This window comes from Leopardus geoffroyi, chromosome A2 (genome assembly GCF_018350155.1).
Source record: "Leopardus geoffroyi isolate Oge1 chromosome A2, O.geoffroyi_Oge1_pat1.0, whole genome shotgun sequence".
NCBI classification, from domain to species: Eukaryota; Metazoa; Chordata; class Mammalia; order Carnivora; family Felidae; genus Leopardus; species Leopardus geoffroyi.
In genome coordinates, this window is record NC_059331.1 from 56,554,385 (window position 1) to 56,574,514 (window position 20,130).

At 52.9% G+C, this 20,130-nt stretch overlaps 1 protein-coding gene and 1 long non-coding RNA gene across 6 annotated transcripts in view; both read left to right on the forward strand.

The window, feature by feature from the left end:
• Nucleotides 1-20,130, forward strand: part of IQSEC1 (IQ motif and Sec7 domain ArfGEF 1) — a 470,459-nt gene that overhangs the window by 232,809 nt on the left and 217,520 nt on the right. The gene's annotated exons all lie outside the window — the stretch shown is intronic.
• Nucleotides 13,457-14,361, forward strand: LOC123606045. The gene is made up of 2 exons (XR_006716063.1): nt 13,457-14,044; nt 14,257-14,361. It is a non-coding gene; the product is annotated as an uncharacterized LOC123606045 (long non-coding RNA).

A 20,130-nucleotide genomic window follows, 5' to 3' on the forward strand; every position in this document is an offset into this window, starting at 1 on the left:
TGCCAGCAGCCACCCCCCCCCATCCTGCAGGAGACCCTAAAACTCCCAGAGTGTTGAGGTCTCGTGCCCTCGCCGCCACAGCCCCCAGGCCGAGGACAGCGTCCAGCTCCGTAAACAACACCAAAAGGCAACGTTTGAAGGATCCTCGTTCTGCACCGCGCTCTCCTCTGGGTGCTGCGCCTGCTGGTATTTCTGTAATCCTCCCACACCCTCCGAGGTAGGCAAGCATTACATTCACTTTACAGATGCACACGCCAAAGCCCAAAGAGGTCACCGAGGTGGTCAGTGTCACAAGGCAGTAAGTGAGGTTGGCTCTAGGGTCTGTGCATTTAACTACTGCCCCTTCGATGTGAAACCAGCTCAACTGAATTGAACCCACCCACCCCAGCAACCAGCTTCAGTGTTTGTCCTGTCGCTACTAGCCCCTGCCTTCTTGCCTCACCCCCAGACCCAGGCAAAGGGGCAGCCCACCAGGATACGTGTCTGCCTCCATCGCCTCCTCCAAGCTGTGTGACCAAAGCTGGCTACTTGCCGTCTCTGAGCCTCGGTTTTCTCACCGTGAGTGGGGCTGGCAGTGGGAGACCCTGTTGTGGAGGCTGACCTTGGGCAGCACCCCACTGCTCCAGGTGAACAGTCAGGAGCCTGATAAGAGGGCATTCCCTCCCCCAGAGAGCCCTGTGGGGCCCAGCTGCCTGCCACCCAGTGACTGATGTTCAGCTGCTGCAGCCCGAAGCCAGAGCAAGTTTATGATGCTCTAGCTGGTTTTTAATCACAGCAAGATGAGAATTTGGCAGATTCAGACACCGATTCGTGCGACAAACATTGTCTGGTGTCTCATTTGTCTTTCTCTGGCTTCAGTGGTGATGCAGGGTAGGGGGGCTTCCACTCTGGGGAGCACCCCCCCCCGAAGTCCCTCAGGCCTCTTCCATCTGCCCATGCCTACTGAGCACCAGCCCCAGCCTTGAGGGAGAGGGACGCAGGGACTGGCCTGGAAGGGATCTCGGAAGCCCCTGCCAGGAGGCTCCCTCCGTCTGAGCGTCACTGCATGCCTGGCACAGCCCACCTTCTGCTGGGTTGACTGTCTGGCCCACCCCCCAGGGGTGTCACCGCCTAAGAGGCTCTGTATCTGCAACGGCAGATGCTCAGAGGTGTCCAGATCTCCTCCACTCAAGCGTCGCCTCCTCAGGGAAGTCCTCCCTGACCACCGTAGACAGACTGTTGCCTTCATGGCTCTCAGGGCTGGGGCAGAGTTTTCCCCACTCTGTCTGTCGGTTGTCTGTCTGACCACTGACAGTGGTCACCATCACCTGCATGGCACTTGACCCATGCTGGGGACCCTGATAGGACATTTACGGGTGTAAACAGTCCCAACAGCCTCACTCTTCGGACGGGACACAGAGAAATTCAGGAGTTGCCCCAGGCTACACAGCTCAGAAAGAGCCAGACCAGCTGGTAATGTGTGGGCATTCCTGGTCTGTGCCACACTCCTCAGGGGGCGAGGACCCTGGTGGGCACTCCATCGGCATTTGTGAACTGTTTCCCTGGCAAATGCTGGTCCACGTGCTGGGGGCCTGGGAGGAAGCTGTTAACTCTGTGCATCATGGACACAAGAAAGAGACGGGGGCGGGGGGACAGCAGAAGAGGGATGGCATGTCAGCTTTGCCACAGAGGCTGAGTAAAAGTCCATCTGGCAGATGGGCAGAAGGAAGGGCAGCCCAGGCAGGGGGAACAACATTTGCAAAGCATGGCAAGTGCAGGAAGCCGCGATGAGAGTGGAGGGCCACCCATGTGTAAAGCACAAAGGTTGGGGAACATGGCAAAAACAAAATCACTCAGTGTACTAGACAGCTCAGGCTGATATGACAAACCACCACAAGCTGGGGGCGTAAGCAACACACATTTATTTCTCACAGTTCTGGAGGCTTGGGAGTCCAAGGTGAGGGGGGTCAGTGAGGTCAGTTTCCGGTGAGTTCTCTTTCTGGCTTGCACGTAGCCGCTTCTTGCTGTGCCCTCACGTGCCTGAGAGAGGAGTGGGGTCGTCGGTCTCTCTTTCTCTTCTTGTAAAGACTCTAATCCCATGGGGGCTCCACCCACATGGCTTCATCTAAGCCTGTTTACCTCCAAATACCATCATATTGGGGTTAGGGTTTCAACATATGAATTGTGGGGGACACAAACCTCCAGTCCATAACACGCGGCTGTATTAAGCAGAAAGAGTTGTAATACAGGGGGTCAGGAGCCTGCCGACATCACCAGAAAGTCTGGAGGTACAGTCCCTCAGGAACCAGCCCAGAGCAGCACTGCAGAACTGGCCCGGATCAGCCTCTGCCACAGTCACGAAGGTGGGGGGTCAAGAGGCTGGCGCTGGGCCCCCAGATGCTGCTGGAGGAAAAGCCAGACCCTCCTCCCAGACACAGGAGATGAGGCATAAGAGCAGGGAAGGGCCTGGGCTGGGGAAGCGGGGCGAGCAGCGGGGCATATTGACCCATGACTATGCGAGGTCCCTGAAAAGCCCAGGGAAGGACATCCCAAGCCCTCGCTGCAGGGAATGAGCTCTCTAGCCTCTGCAAGGCAGGCAGGAAGTTGGTGTGGATGCTCTCCCTCTCCAGCACACCTCCCTGGGTGGTGGGGGCCCCAGATTGCTTTTTCCTTCCGTGCTTCCTGGGCTCTCCAGTCCCCTCTGACACTTCTCTGCTCAGGGATGACAGCTGAGCGGGTAATTCCCCCCAGCCATCCTCATTGTTCACTGCAGGGCCTGCTGGCTGTTCCCTGAGGAAGCTCTTTAAGACGATTCATTTGCATCTCCCTTTATCCGGTGCCCTGCCCCACCCAGTGTAAATCTCCAAACCCACTGCTGTAGAAGCAGAGCATAAATCTGTCAGGCCTCTGCAGCTGCGGCGGTGACCGTGGCTCTGCGTGTCCCAGACGCTCGGCAGTCCAGGAAGTGCCTATGGCTGGGCTGTCAGGCAGCTTTTCGGGTTCAAGAGACAGGAAGAACTTTGGCCAAAATCATCCCAAGAGGATTAGATGTGGGGTGAGGGTCAGGGCGGCCTAGTGCAAGCGGGAGCCAGGCCAGCACGACGGGGGCTCAGGAGAGGAAATGGCAAACAGGCATGTTGCCTCTGTTGGAATAACTCAGCCACAGGTATAGGCGTTTTCCAGGTGACAAAATATTTCAAACCTCGGGAAAATAAAAAGAGCCTAGGGGCACCTCTGTGGCTCAGTCAGTTAAGTGTCCGACTCTTGATTTCGGCTCAGGTCATGATTTCGTGGTTGGTGAGATTGAGCCCCACATCGGGCTCTGTGCTGCCAGCACGGAGCCTGCTTGGGATTCCCTCTCTCCCTCTCTCGCTACCCCTCCCCAGCTCACACACACACACACACACACACACACACACACTCTCTCTCTCTCTCTTTTTCTCTCTCTCTCAAAAATAAATAACCATTAAAAAAAAACTAAAAGACAAGAGCTTATACTTACATGGCACTGCCCGTGTGCCCAGAATCATTCTAAGACACTGAATGAACCCACCCACAATCCAGATTAGCTGGCATTTATTTTATTGTATTTAAAAAAATTTTTTTAATGTTTATTTTTGAGAGAGAGAGACAGAGACAGAGACAGAGACAGAGCATGAGTGGGAGAGGGGAAGAGAGAGAGGGAGACACAGAATCTGAAACAGGCTCCAGGCTCTGAGCTGTCAGCGCAGAGCGTGATGCGGGGCTTGAACTCACGAACCGCGAAATCATGACCTGAGCTGAAGTCTCACACTCAACCAACTGAGCCACCCAGGCGCCCCAGAATAGCTGGCATTTATATTGTGCCATAAAAGGGGGGCAGGGAGAGGAAGCTAGTACTCTGGGGCTGCCCCGGCCCCTGCCAGGGTGGACGGTCCCTCACACATGTATGTGCATTGGCCACAGAGTCCCATGCATTGGAGGACCGTGGCAGACTGTGTCAGTACCCTACGCCCCTGCAACCCACGCTCTGGACATGCCCTTCCACAGTTGCTGTCTAGAGGTCTATATCCATGATCAGAGAGCCCCAGAGGGACATGTTGGCCCTGTGACCCCTGAACTTGGAGGAGGCCACTCCCTCCCGACCTGCATCCTGTCCATTGTCACTCACATTGACCTTCAAGACGTTTCCCAACTCGGGGGCTATCACCTGCCGGCTCCTCTGCCTCAACCCCAGCAGAGGGGCTGTGTGGTCCAGAAGTTACCGTTTCATTTGTGGGCTTTGCACGAATTCTATCAGACGGCACTTACCTATTTAGCACCGTGCCCTGTTTGGATCCCTGTGGTGTTTTCAAGCTTTGGCCGCGCTAAGAACACCTGGAGAGCCTACACGCACATGCAAAGGTGTGTCCCATGGCTTCTCGACCTTGCAGCCATTCGGCTCAGGATTCTAAACTCAAGAGGGCTATGTGTCCACCCTGAGCTGGTAAGGGAAGCTCCCACCGAAGGCTGAGTCAGCAGAGGAGTGAGGACATTCCCTCAGAAGGGGAGTGTTTGCAGGAGGGGAGATGGCTGTGCGTGGCTGCCTGGTAACACAGGGAACACGCTCACCGCAGCCTGGGGACTGCAGACCGGAGGGCGGTGTGGGCATTTGTAACGAAGGGGCCCCCGAAGTGTCCACAATTCCGACCCATAATTCTGCCTCTTGCAATGCTCCTGAAGGATCTCCTCGTAGACGGAAACGAGGAAACGGCTGACAACATAGCTCTCGCACCCCCAAGTGTCAGCAAGAACACTGCTCTCTGAAAATAGAGATTTCCGTTCATGATTTACATCCCAGCCACATACTGGTGTGGAAGGGAGTGGTTAAAAAGGAGAACGCCTGGGTGGCTCAGTCGGTTGAGCATTGACTCTTGGTTCTATGTCAGGTCGTGATCCCAGCATCGCAAGATCGAAGCCCCACACTGGGGCTCCACGCTAAATGTGGAGCCTGCTTAAGAGTCTCTCCGTCTCTTCCTGTGCCCCTCCCTGGCTCCTGCTGTCTCTGTCTCTCTCTCTCTCTTTCTCTCTCTCTCTGTCTCTCTCTCAAAAAACAAAAGTAGAGTTTTTAAAACATGAGGCAGAAGGATGCTCATGAAACAGTGGTCACGAAAAAGCTAACACAAAATGCCTTGAAAAAACGACCAGTAGAAAATTCACAAAAAGACAGAGTGGTTCATTCCAGGTGGTGAGATTATGGGTGACTTTCGTTTCGTTTGTACCGTGCTGTGATTTTCTAGGTTTTTAGAATTTAAAGGCTGTAAGGTATCAGTGGCAGCATGAGGGGCTGGTCCCCTGGGCTCACTGGGTGAAGGACCCGGGAGCTTGGCTGCAGGCTGTGACAGGCCAGGCTGGCACACGGCGTGGGGAGGGACGGGTCCCTCGCGTGTCTTGCTGAGCCACATTCTGAGGCCAGCTGGCAGCGAGCCAAGGGCTCCATCATCTCGTCCGTGGCCACGGGGGCTTACCTGGAGTGACAGACCCAGCGGCTCAAAGTTCTGGGAGATCAGGCAGTCAGAGGCAGAGTCCTAGACCTTGAGTGGAGGTCCTGGCAAAACCATACTGTTAAGAAAGCACTGACCACCCTGAGGCCATATTTGGGGTTCCCTCTTGATGTTGGGCAATGCTTCCTCTTGGAACGTGAGTAATGGAACCCGCTTTGGTCCTAATCCTGTGATATCTGTCACCTACCCGCTGTGTGGCCTTTGGTGAGGCACTTGACCTCTCGGAGCCTGTTTAGTTCCTTCGTGCATAAAACGGAGACAGTAAGTCTCACGTGAACTGATTCCTGGGAAGATTAAACAAGTAGGAAGCATCTAACTGCCCGCTGCCTTTACTTCTCTGAGTGATTCCTAGAGGGCCTGGACTTTGCCATTAGAGTGGGAAATGGTGTTGCTTTTCTCTAGCCACTGCCCTGATCAGCCCTGGCTCATCTTTCTTCTGGCTCCTGGATGCCCTCTGGGGTCACACGGAGGCCCCGAGGCCTCTGTTCCCTGGTGGCCACACCTTCTTCACATCAAAAATGGCAAAAGCAGCGAGGAGTGGCCAGGCATCTGCCAGCTTTGTGGCATCTCACATGTTCACCGTTGCTTTGGGCTGGCATTTCATTAAGATGTAAGCCTTCCCATAAAACCACCCGACTCTTCAACTATTTTCATCATTTCCGCTAACTCCGCACGGCTGGTTAGCTTTAATGGGCCACGGAGCTGGCATTGGACATCTCTTCTCAAGCAGATCTGAGATGATGTATTTGGGAGAGGTGGATGCACCCGTAGGATTGTGAGGGTGTGAACTCCAAGGCCTCGAACTTCCATAATGGCTGTTCCCCCCACCCCCAGACGTCTGTTCGGCCACTGGTTTTATGAATGTGTTTGGAGTGTGTACTCGGGGCCCAGCCACGCTCCACGGGAGTGGGAAGGGGACTTCATCTGATGCGGATGAATCGGGGGCCCATGGGCCGTAGCCCCCTGTAGGAGGCACCAGGCAGTGCAGATCCGTGGATTCTCCCCCCACACCCACTCATGTGCTCACATGTTAGCCCGCTGTGCCACAGGGAAGCAGCGTTGCCCCAGGGTTAAGGGCATGGCGTGGTGAAGGCTGAATCCCCTGCCCAACTCCTGCTGCTGTGTGACTTTGGGCACATTACTTGGCCTCATTCCCCGGCACAATTTCGTGGAGCTGTGCTCAGGATTAAATGCGTAAAGAGCTCAGAACCATACTTGCATATAGCAAATGCTAAAAAAAAAAAAATGGAGACTGATTACCCCAGGCCAGATGCTGGGTTCCAAAATAAGAAGGGTCCTGTGCCCCAGGAGGTGGCATGGGGGTGGGGAGGCAGACACACGATGCAGAGTCACAGTGGAGGTAGGGTAGTGGGGGGAGGTGACAGGGTGGGTCACAATGGGGTGTGGGCAGCGGGGGCGCCGGGGGTGGGTCACAATGGCATGTGGGCAATGGGAGTCCCGGGTCCCCTTCCAGGGACTGCCCACCTGGTGGGGAAGGAATGAGCTGGGTGGAAACACTCTGGATATCACCCTCTCTTTCCTGTGCACCCACTGGGGACCAGACCTCAGCCAGTGGATGTCCCAGCTCTCCCTACCCCACCCTCCCCCCTCCTGTCCCCCTCCTCCCTTCTGCCCTGGCTCCGGACTCACCTGCTCTCACTGGCCACAGGTGCAGGCTCCATCATGGCCCCCTTCCCTTCATGTCTCACTTTGGCCACCTCCAGAAGCGGACTTGATACTGAAAAGATCAAGTATGAAAAGCTGAAAAGATACTTTGTATGATATCTATCTTGTAAAATCTACTGAGACTTAACTCGTGACCTAACGCAAAGACTGTCTCAGAGAAGGTCCCGCGTGCCGTTATTGTTGGGTGGGGTCCCGTGCCCGTCTGTTAGATCTGGCTGGGCTACCGTGTTCTTCAAATCCTCTGTGTCCTTACTTACCTTCTGTCTGGTTGTCCTGTCCATTATTGACAGTGGGATATTGAAGGCTCCAGCGATTATTATAGAACTATTTTTCCCTTCAGTTCTGTCGATAATGGCCTCTCATTATGTGTGTAAATGTTTATCATTTTTTCTTCTTGCTGTACTGAACCTCTTAATTCATATAAAATGTCCTTCTTTGTCTCTTGTAACATTTTCTCAAATTTTCTGCATGACTATCTTCTTTTGCATTTAGTTGATTTTTTTTTGTAGTGAAACATTTTAATTCCCTTCTCATTTCCTTTTGTGTATGTTCTGTGGCGTGTGTGTGTGTGTGTGTGTGTGGTTGTGTGTGGTTACCATGGGATTGCTTTTAACATCCTAAAGTTACAACATTGTAGTGTCAGTTTATACCAGCTTAACCTCAATAACACATGAAAACTCAGCTACTTTACAGCCCTGACCCCGCCTTCTGTCAGTTGTTAATGTCACAAAATTACATCTTTATGCATCTTGTGTCCAAAAGCATAGATGAATAATTAGGTTTTTAAATATATCAGTCTCTTAACATAGAGACCAAAAAGTAGAGCTACAGACCAAAGTCATAACAGTACTAGCGTTCATAATTGTCTGTCTGTTTACTTTTACCGGAGATTATTTCTTCAGAAGACTTCGAGTTACTTGTTCAGTGCCCTTTCATTTCAACCTGAAGGACCCCCTTCACTGCAGGGCCGGTCTAGTCATCGGGGCAAGGCTTTCAGCTCTGGTTGATCTGGGAATGTCTTCATTTCTTCCTCATTTTTGAAGGACAGTTTTCCCAAATGTAGGATTCTTGGTTGACAGCTTTTTTCCTTCAATGCTTTAAACACATCAACCCATGCCTTCTAGCCTCCAAGGTTTCTGATGAGAAATCTCCTCCCAACCTTATCAGTGAAAATATGATGAAAAGCAATCTTCCTCTGAGCTTTAGAGATGTTAATAATGAGCCTTATCGTGTTTTACACAACACAACATTTCCTTATATGTTGTAGCACCATTTTGAGACCAGGAACTGGGTATTTTAAGTGTAGACATTACGAGCCAAGTGTAGACTATACAAGCCAAAATTACAGTTTTCTAAACTTGAAGTGAAAAGGCCACTGAACCATCTTATAGATTTTGATTTCTAACAAAGTAAATATCAATCTTGAAAAGCCCACACAAACAAACAAAAAGCCCATTGGGGGGTCTTTTTTTTTATTGAGTAAAGGGGTTTTGGGAATAAAAAGTGAGGAAACCACTGTGGTCTCAGACATCCCCAGCCATGATTGCATAATTGGCCCACTTCTTGCTCTGCCCTCACAAAGCCCCATTGTGAAGTCATGGCAAGACCTGTCTATATAAGACCCTGGCTCGGCTGGCTGTTTGGTCTTTACAGCCCAGGAAGCTTTGGTGACCTGTCGGCCTTTGACCCTAGCTAGTTTGATTTCGACTTCTCTTTTTTTCATTTTGTTTATTTATATTTTTATTTTCACTTTTCTTTTTTCTCTACTCCTTTTCTCTCCCAATTTTTTTTTTTGCCTTTTTCTGTTTTTACTTTTTTCTTTTTTTCTCCTTTTTTAGTTTTTCTTTTTCTCAATTTTTCTTCGTTTCCTCCCTTCATTTTCTTTGTGTGTGTGTGTGTGTGTGTGTGTGTGTGTGAGTGTGTGCACGTGTGTGTTTTTCATTTGTTTTTTTTGTGTTAGCATTTTAGTACAGTTAGTATAGTTCATATTGTTAGTATAGTTCATATTGTTAGTATAGTTCATATTGTTAGTTTAGTTCATAAGCATAGTATTGTTAGTATTGGCAAATTTTGTAGGTTGGTATTGTTGGTTAGCATAGTCCGTGTAGTTAGCATTATTTAGCGTTAGTATAGTTAGTAGGTCACCATGCTTCAGGGGCTTAAGGCCATTACCTCTGGTGAGGAGGACATCTGTATTTATGAGCTCCCCGAGACCACCAGTGATGGCAGCGTCCCCACGATGAAGCTGGCCCCGCACATCCTAACCGGGAAGCAGTCTGATGTGAAGTTCATCAGGAAAACCCAGAAGGACCCCGCTGGCCTCCAGGGACTTTGTCGTGAAGCCCAGAATATGAAGACCTCAAGTCACCCAAGTATTGTCAAGTCACTCGAGGTGATCAACACCAAGGAAACGTTAGTCCTCCTTTCAAAATATGTACGCAGAGACAACCTGTGTGAGGATTTTCCGCACCGTGGCCAAGTGACGGAGGAGGTTCCAGACAAATTCTGCCGGCTGTTATCGGTTGTGGAGTACTGCCACCAACAAGGTATGATCGGCGGGTATCAGAAGCTGGAGACACTGCTTTTTGGGAAGAAGCTGAAGGTAAAACACACGGGGGTTGGACTGAGCATCCAGTTTGCTGGCTACAAACTCCACACTTTCTGGGACAGCCCCCCTTATTCTGCCCCGCGACTCTTCCTGCAGCAAAGGGAGGACACCCCTTCCGCAAACGCTTGGAGCCTGGGGGTGGTTTGGTACTGCTTGGCCACCGGGTTTGAGCCGTTTGAGGGGGAAGTCTTCTGGGAAGCGGAACGAAATCTCGACAACAGGGAACAGAGTGCTTTGATTTTCATGTCCCTGGAGAGTGAAAACATGTGGTACACGTTGACCACTATCCAGCCCACGATCTGCACACCAACCGCAGTCCGCTGCTGGAGCTCCATCGCGACCTGTTCCAGCACAGGCCTGTCCTCAGAGCGGAGTAGTCTGACCTCCGAAGGGACCAGCATAGGGACCACGATTAGCGGGCCCAGATGCAACTCACCAGCCACAAACTCCGACACCAGCAGTGAATACAGGCAGCCAGGGAGGATGTCCCTAGAGCCAAAAAATCAGGTTCTCAAACCTCTGGATAAATTCAAAACTTTGTTCAAAAAGAACAACAAAGTAGAACCCAAAGAAAATGCAAATAAATGAGAGCCATAAGAGAGCCACATGTCCGTGCCTTTATTTTATTTTGTTTTTTAACTTTAAAGGGACTTAAATGTTTGTTTTGAAACAGAAGGGACAGTGCGAGTGGGGGAGGGACAGAGAGAGAATCCCAAGTCTACTCTGTGCTATCAGCTCGGAGTGCTACTCTGTGCTATCACAGAGCTACTCTGTGCTATCAGCTCGGCTCACAAAACAGATGGTGACCTGAGCAAGACCAAGAGTGGGACGCTTGAGCCACTGAGGCCCACCCAGGAGCCCCGTCCCTCGTTTTAAGTGCAGGGAACGATGCTGAGCTCCAGGAGGCCCGGGGACATGGCACAGGAGATTGGCCAGGGCGACGGGTGGGACCAGATCCAGAACAGCTTCACAGGCTGGAGGAGTGTCGGTGGGATGGTGACCTGCTGGATTTGGAGTTGTAGGAAGCACAAGGTGGAGGTGGTGAAGTTTTGGAGTGATGGGGGGTTCGTGGGTCTGGAGCCGATGACCAAGGAAGAATTCGTGAAGAAGTCTTTGGTGCAAAAAGGTGATTTTATTAAAGCACGGGGACAGGTCCCATGGGCAGGGAGAGCTGCACTGGCGTCATGACGGGTAGCTCGTTATATACCCTCGGGTTGGGAGGGGGTTAGGGAGAGAGCCAGAATTCCTTGGAGACCCCATTGGTCACAATGGGGTATGGGCAGCGGGAGTCCGGGGGGTGGGTCACAATGGCGTACGGGCAACGGGAGCCTGGGGGGTGGGTCACAATGGGGTGTGGGCAGCGGGAGCCCCGGGGTGGGTCACAATGGGGTATGGGCAGCAGCGGGAGCCCGGGGGGTGGGTCACAATGGCGTGTGGGCAGTGGGAGCCCCGGGTCCCCTTCCAGGGACTGCCCACCTGGTGGGGAAGGAATGAGCTGGGTGGAAACACTCTGGATATCACCCTCTCTTTCCTGTGCACCCACTGGGGACCAGACCTCAGCCGGTGGATGTCCCAGCTCTCCCTACCCCACCCTCCCCCCTCCTGTCCCCCTCCTCCCTTCTGCCCTGGCTCCGGACTCACCTGCTCTCACTGGCCACAGGTGCAGGGTCCATCATGGCCCCCTTCCCTTCATGTCTCACTTTGGCCACCTCCAGAAGCTGACTTGGGTGACCACGCATAGCAGGCTCTTTTTGCCCAGATGTTGGCTCAACAGTAATCCACTTGTCTCACTGGAAAGTCTTAAGACACCACATAAAACCAAATCATGGCTCTGTGCCCTCTGTATACATGACAGAGAACCCCAATATAACAGACTGGTGAGGAAGGAGGTGGGGTGAGATCAGAGGGTCCCTAGTAATGGCCCCCGAGTTGTAACTACTGAGAGGCTTGTCACCTCTGGGTCCCCCAGGAGATTCACTCCTCTCTCCCCTTCATCCCCGACCAGAAACACTCCAGATTTGTGCCAGCAGACTGGTTGACTGTACTGTGTTTTAAAGGACAAGGAGTGCATAATTCACTCATTTCTTCACTCAACAAACACGTTTACATGATGGTATATGTGGTGGAGGTTCCATGGGGCACAGGACCCAGGTCCTGCCCTTCAGAGCTGAGGCCACCGCGAATAGGTAAGGGAGCGTGGAGTGCAGTTCCAGAGTCAGGTTCGGATCGCAGCTCTACCGCTGAGTCGCCGTGTGACCTTGGGGAAGTCACTTAACCTCTCGGGGCCTCAGTCTTCCCACCTATAAAATGCATACACTAGTGATGCCTGCCTCGAGGACAGCTGTGAAATTGAAATAAGGTCATTTAGAGAAGCTCTGGGAACGCTGCCCAGGGCAAAGTGCGGCAAGTATTTCCTGCTCATTTAGCGGCCATTACTGAGCACCTACTATGTGCCAGGCACCAGGGATGCAGCAGTGATGGAGACACTGATGGGGTGCTAGGCCCCGGAGGGGTAGACAGGTGAGCAGTGCGGAATACCCAGGAGACCCCAGGTGTGGGAAAGCAGAGGCTCCTGGGGATCACACTCCCTCCGCCTTTCCTGCCCTGAACCTACAGCTGCTGGCCCCTCCTGCTCACCTGCCAGCCAGACCCCATTGTGCTGCGGCATCTGGGGAGCGCTTTGCCAATTGCCTGCCTCAAAGGTGCACTTGTCCTAGCTCTTGCCAGCTGGGGGACCTCAGGACACTGCCTTGGCCTCTCATCACCTGCTTTCTTTCTGTGAGGGAGGACCCAGCCCCTTCCACGGGGGTTCAGCGAGGAGCAGGGGACAGAGTGGGTGGCATCCAGCCAGCAGGGTCAGCTCCTGCGGTGACCGGGAAGCAGCTGGTCAGCTTTAAACACACCTGCAGCTCCCCTGTGGCTCGCGGAGCCTCGTGGTCTGTGGTCTGCAGAGGCGGCCCAGGGCGGGTGATCTATCTGTGCCCCAGGTGTGGTGGAGGGGGGTTAATTAAAAAGGTGGCTGGGAGATGAATTTCTGGAAACACAAATTGGAAACCAGTGGAAGCTACTGATCTGCCTAATGGGAAGCCGATGGTTTCTGAGCGTGCAGACAGCTCTGGCTCAGGCGGGTGGCAGGAATCGATGTGGCCCCTTCCCCGAGCTGATCGGCCCCAGGTGCACTGGGAACATGGGTCGGGGAGGGGCCGAGGAGGTGCCATAGAGTTCTGTGTCTGAACCTTCCACTTCTTGGCTAATGAGAACATCCAGGGCAGAGGAGACCCCGCGGCTTTCTGTGCCTGTGTGGACCCCAAGGCTCTAAGTTCCTGTAAGGTGGCCTAATGCTGCTGCTACAGAAATTCTCTTTTGAGGTGTTTGTGAATCCCAAGCCCTCCCACCACTGAAAGTCAAGTCTGGAACTCTAAAAAGGAAGCATAGGGAGGGAGGCCACATGGAGGAGAGGAAGGGTTCTATACAGGTTGCTATATGTCCATGGAGCCCATCCTTTCTCTGCCTCCAAGTCCCTCCCTTCTTCTTCTCTCACCCACTCCCCTTTCTCTGTTATAGCCGAAATTGGTCATAGCCCCGTGGAAGAAGAAAGATGCCTGATGTGTCAGTAGGGAGGCGAGGGATCCTTTTGAGGCATGCCCAGTGGGAGGACTTTCTTTTTCTTCCGGTTGAGTCTAGTTTGTCTTCACTCTTTGAACACTTGGAGACAGGAATTAATTCCCCTGGTCACTGTGTCACTCATTTGTCAGCTCACTCGGCTGCTCACCACATCCATGTGTTCCCATCTTTATTTAGCTCAGCCTTTTTTTTTTCAAGCAAGAAGGGAGATTTCTTAGGAGAACATAGACAGCCCAAGGACAAGCAGAGAATAGAGTAGCTGGTCCTCCCCAAAGATGGGAGCCAGCAACTGTTTAAGACATGAGAAGCCAAGCCTGCTGTATCTTTTGGCCATTCTGGCGTCACACATTCACTCACCTCTGCTCCTCTTTGTACATCACTAGACCCTTCCATCTTTTAAATCTCTTGGCTTCTCTCCGTTTCCACTGCCATGACCCTAGTGTAAAGTACTTTTCTTTTTTTTTTGCCTGGGAAACTGAGGCAGCCTCCTGAATTTTCTCCCGAATCCCACCCTTGCCCATTTCCAATCTGTGTCTCTCACTACAGCCAGAGGGATTTTTAGAAATGAACAGTTTATTCAACAGATTTCACTGATCCTAGGAAAGACGTCAAACTCATAAGCACGGTGTGGAACTGGATTACCACTCCCCCCCATTCGGTGCCCTGTATGGAAGTGCCCTGCTCGGTTGGAGGATTATACAGCACGGCCCATGTTGTCCTCAGGCATGGCAGAGGGGCTGCTGAACAGTGAAAACAGATGTGAGCACACGCGTTAAGAACCAGTGAGTAATTTACCACTTTTCTTTTCCTTTTTCCACCACAATGGCAATATTCCAGATAGAGACAGACTGCTCTGTCAACCTGAGTGCAGAGGGGAGAGGAGACGAAGGAGAGCCACATGTGCATGTAGTCTGAGACATAAAGAAACTTTATTGTAGGCCACTGAGATTTAGAGAATTGTGTGTCATGCAGCGTAACCCATCCTAACCTAACCAATACGCAGAATCGTATCGCCCCATGAACTCTTGCCCATCGCCCCATTGCTTTGCTGAGGCACCACTGGCCTTTCGGTCCTTACACAAGTTGCTCCCTCCCTCCTTACAACATTTGTCTGTGACTCCCTCTCTCCTGGGAAAGTTCTTCACTCCCACTGTTGGGCAGTTGACAGTTACTCACCAGTGAGGTCTTGGCTTCGCTGTGAAGTACTCAGGAAAGGATGGCCTGGTCCCTGTTCAGAATTCCTAGAATTTACCTTCTTTGTCATTAGAGCTCTTTGACTACACTCTAAGTTGGAGGAAAACAGAGCCCAGGGATTTAGATCATGCTTCTTTGAGGCCCTACTCCACCCCCACCAATGTGCCCGGGCCCATGCTGAGGGGCTGGAGGTAAGGGGGTACATCAGCCCTGCGCCCTGCTCCCACAACCTGCCCCGTGACGGGGGAGATGGGTGTGCAAGCAGCAGCATTTGAACCCATTATGATCGTTCTAGCAGGAAATTAGTGTAAAGGGGCCAGCGAGAAGGCAAGGAAGAGGGGGAGCCAGAGATGGCTTTGAGGAGGATTTGGAGGTGTCCAGGTGGGGGGAGCTTCCTGGGAGAGTGGGCGATGGGGGGATCTGATGGAGGGATTGTAGGGCAAGAAGTGGTGCCCAGAGTTTCCAGGACTTGCAAGAGGATGAACCCAGGAGACGTTGGAACCAGAAGTAAATATCTGGCGTCTGTGTGTATTCCTGGGAACACAAGTGAGCATTCCTGTCGGAGTGCCTTTGCAAGCTCATGGTGTTTGCTTCTTGGGGTCGAGGGATGGTGATAACGATGACAGTGGGTTCCAAGCCCTTGCACACCGTGGATATCAGTGGCAGGCTCTGATCCGAGGGTGTGGTGGGCGTGTGTGGGCAGCTGTGTTCCCGGACACAGCAGCGGGAGAGACATCTTTGTCTCCACACTGCTCATTGGACACGTCTGGATGCCTTAAATTCCTGACTTTGTCTTCTAAGAAAACCCGCCACGGTCTTTCTAGTGAATCAAGGCTTCCTGTGTACACAGCCCAGTAGTCATTTAAAACGTGTATCAGGTGAACAAAATGAAAGAGAGACGAATCGCCGAAGCATCACGTCCCTGGGTATGATGTCTCTCCACGTGATCTTGTTGTTAAAAGAATCCGCAGGGACCAAGATGAAACCAGATGCTCCATGATTAGGGGCTGTGGTCACTCAGCAGGCCCCTGCTCTGGGGAAGTGAGGTGTTTCCTGGGGTTTGAGGGCCCTGATGGGACATGACAGAAAAGCTTCTCAGCCTCCCAAAGGTTGGAGGGTGGGCAGTGATGCTGGAAAAGTCACCCCCCTCTGTGGCCCTTGAGTTTCTCGCTGTTGGAATAGGGAGGGAGGTACCATTCCCCGACTGCCAACCTCCCTGGCTGTGCGGCTTAGGCAGTGGTGGACAGTTCTCGGAGAAGCCCATTGATTCCAAGGAATTGTGGCTGTTTGATGGTATTATCTTCATGCGGGTGTGAGGTGGACCCTGCTGGGCTCCCCATACTGGAGGGGACAGACACCCACAGAAACTGGACCAGACCCAGCACACAAGCTCTCCTCGGGAAAGCTGACCTCTGTGTGGTGGTTGTCTAGAGGAAGGGACGTCAGCGCTCACTGGGGGGGTGGGGGTGGGAGGTAGATGGAATAGCACAACCAAGGAGGAGTCTTGTGAGCTGGGACCATAAGGGGAGGAAGAGGGGACGGGTGGGGGCAGGGGGGCAGGTATGGAGGGGAGCAGAGGAGCAAAGGCCTGCAGGCCCAGGCAGGCCTAGGCGGTGATGAAAGGAATGCCATCGTCCTGCCTCAGAGAGCTGGTTGAATCTGGCACAACGGGGCCGCTTCCACGGCTCTCTGGGCTAGAGGGTGAAGCTGAGCTCCTGCCTGGCCCTCCGCCCGTCTTGCCGTTTTCAGGTCCAGCAGAGCTCACCCGCAGAGCGTAGACATGAGCCTGCCCACCCGACGGATGGGAGCACGGGCTCTGGTCAGATGATGGGGGGGCCAGGGGCCCCCCCGCGGCGGACCGGAGGCCACAGGCGTGGGCAGTGTAGACGCTGAGGCTGCACGCTGCCAGGGTCCGGCTAGGGTCATTTCCAAAGCCAGTCGGCTCCTCCCTAGGGCCCCTGCCTCTCAGACTAGCTAGTGCCTGCTGGTGAGGCTTCAGAACCTTCCAGGCCACAGCTGGAGGGATCTGGACCTCTCCAGATCAGCACGTAGGTATCACTTAGTGTGCCCTCTCAGACTGGCATCCCCGGCAGGGTGCAGGGCCCAGCTGCGGAGCCCAACGCTGCGTGTCTGTGCTCCATGTGAAACAGTGCTGCAATCCATGAGTAGTGTCCGCAGCGGGTGAGGAAGGGGAGACCTGGGTTACGCACGCCAGCCATTTGCCACTCCTGGTACACCCCCTCGTTTTGCATATGGAGAAACTGAGGCCCAGAGGGAAGAATGCCCTCGTCCAATGGCCTGTCCTTTCACTTCCCGCTCTGGCCTCTCGACGGAACTCTTGGTACCCCCCGTGACACCACGTGAAAACAGTCAACTATGTGTGTGACAAGGAAATCATACTGGATGTGTCTGGACCCACACCATGTTTCTCTTCTTGTTTTTCTCCTATGCCTCTGTTCAGTTTTAATACTTCGTGTGTTTCGTGCATTATGAAGGATGGTGGGACAATGAACATCCGTGGGCCCGCAGCTCAACTCCAGAACTAGAACATTCCCAGTCACTTCCATCTTCTCCTTGCCTGGGGGTCACCCCTGTCTGCAATTTGGTGTTTGTTTGTTTGCCATTCTCTTGCTCACAGGCGGACTGAATAAGCCTAAACATTAGATTGCTTCTTTGTTCTCAAGCTCTAAAAACTTGCTGTCTGTATGTAGATCTCTAAAATTTGCATTTTTGTACTCAACATTTCCCTCTCTCTGAGCTTGAGCTGTGCTGCTGTGTAGCTGGAGTTTGCTGTCACCAGTGTGGAAAGAAATTGTGTGACTGTGCTACAATTTCTTTTTGCATTGCTCTGTCAATGAGTATCTGGGTCATTTCCTTTCTCCCCCTCCTCTTGCTAACAGTGCTGCGACGAACTCTTCTTGGGTGTGCCTTGTGTGACTCCTGGGAGTGGATTTGCAGGGTGCTAAGGTATGGGACTGGTCAACCTAACAAGAAAAGGCCAAAGCGGTTTTCAGCGTGGCCAGACCAGGTTTCACACTCATCAACCGTGGGTGCCAGCTGATCTACATCGTCTCAGACCCTCGGTGCTGTCAGATGTCACATATCTTCCTCACTGTGAGCCTGATGGATGTGAAATCTCTCACGGGGACCTTACCTTGCACTTCCCTGCATCCTCGTGACAGCGGGCAGCTTTTCCCGTGTTCATCTGTGCACTCCGTCCCCTCCTCTACGACACGCCTGCTGTGGTCTTTTTGCTCATTGCCTCTCTTCTTCCTGTGGATTTATAGGACTTCTTTATGTATTCTGGATACTGACCCTTTGCTAGTTGTACATATACTTTTAGTGATTTGTCTTTTCACCCGTCATTTGGTGAAAGGAAATTTACATTTTACTGCAGTCAAACCTATCGATTTTTTTTATGCTTACTGAGCTTTTAACACCTTGGTAAAGAAATTGTTCCCAACCCAAGTTTGGAAAGATATTCCCCCAGAGTATCCCTGTCTTCAACTTCTCTCTTTCAAATATAGATTTTTAATGTGTCTGGAATTGGTTCCGATGTCCCAGCACCGTTTACTAACTGGGCCGCCTTTCTCCAGTCACATGTCAAGAAGCCTTTTTAAAAGTCCGAAGTATTGAGCTCTTCAGATCTCTGATCATTTGTAGCACACCTGCAGTCATTCCTGCCTGCTGTCCGCGTGTTCTCCCCTCTCCCTCTTTTTACCATGCGATCCCTGGTACGTGCAGGTGCCCCAGGAGGCCCTGTGTAGCCATGTATGGGTTTTTTTTCTATGTTTCTTTATTTATCGTTTTTTGAGAAGGAGAGAGAGAGAGAGTGAGGAGGGGGCAGAGACAGAGAAAATCCTAAGCAGGCTCCATGCTGTCGGTGCAGAGCCCGATGTGGGGCTGGGTCCCCTGACTGTGAGATCGTGACCTGGGCTGACAGCAAGAGTCAGACGCTTAACCGACGGAGTCACCCAGGCGCCCCATCCATGGATGTTTTTGTGAGGATGAGGAAACAGGAGCACAGAGGAGGGTTGAGTTTGTAATGGCCACACAACGACCGTGTTGGGTGGCCCCAACGTGGAGTCTGTCTCCGATTCTCTGAAGGCGGGTTCTGTGTTCCTTCCTCTTGGTGTCTGGCTGTGCACAGTAGGGCTGGTGGGTTGGGACCCACACCCTGGGGCTGTCAGTGGAGGGATCGGACATGACAGCCTGCCTTTCCGTTTCCGTCCCATGGGCTCCCCTGAGCTGGTGGGAAAGCCATTTGGGCCCATTGTTCCTGGGGGCCTGAAAACCTCCTGCCACCTCTGCTTCTCACCCCTGCCTCATCCCTCCTGCTGTCCTTTTGATGATGAAGCAGCTGAGGCTTCACTCCTTCCTCTCACTCCCAAACCGGCTCCTTGCCCAGTAAGGGGAGGGAGAGCCCTGGGAGCAGTACCCCAGCACCCTCAAACCTGGAACAGAGTCGAATCCTTGCCGGGAAGGCTCCACCCATGATGCAGAGTCATGGCCTCTGATGATGTGGATGACAACTCACTTCTGCAGCATTTGTGATGTGCCGGAGACCGGTCTGAGCATTCCATGGGGTCCTCGCCACCCCCTGAGGAGACACTGTTTTTACACTCATCTTATAGATGCGTAAGCTGAGGCTCAGAGCCGTTATGAGGCTCCAGACTCCACGCTCCTTACAACGAGACTGCATGGTCCCTTTGGACCCCGACCAGGCCCTAGCTCTCCCTCGTGGTGACTGGCCCAGGACCCGGGGATGGGTCTGCCATGGGGCCCCTCACGGAGTGCAGAAGAGCTTTGTCCCTGAACCCTGGATCCATGGTGGGTCTGGGCCTGCCCTGGGCCTCCTTGGCCCTGGAGGATGCCCTCCCCGGCTTCTGAGGCTGAGCCAGGCCAGCCGGTGTTGCTCCTGTTTGCGGCCGGGGAGTCCCAGCTCCAGTTAGAGACTTCCCTCTTTTGTAGGCTCTAGAAACTCTGAGAAGGGCCCTAAATGGTGGGCCCTCGATTAAGGGGTTTCAGAAGGCAGGAGCCCCAGGGACGCCTTGCTTTGCGAAGCCTCTTGTGTTCCAGGGAACTGCTCTCTGTGGCCACCTCAAGACGAGATGTTTTTGACAAACGTGTGTCACCTGCATGACACTGGTAAGCAGTTATGCCATGGCCATAAATCTGGGCTTGTGCTGCTGAGTGCGATACCGGCTCCTACATGTGGCTGAAGCACTGCCAACAGTGTCTCTGCTGGTTTGTCTGGCAGTGGGGGGTGCCAGGCTGCTTCAGGACACATCGGCTCCCAGTCAGTGGCTGTGTGCTATGAAGGTCCCAACGCCGACGTCTTTCTCAGCATCCCACCCCCCCTTCCTAACCTTCGCTGGCTCCCACTGGATGTCTCACAATGTGGACACTTTTGCACCCAGTCATACTAATCGCTCTGAAAAGAAATAAAGCGGGAGGAGTGTGCAGGGAGTGACGCAGGCCATTTGTAAGAATGATCTGTGATCTACGGTTTGTTTA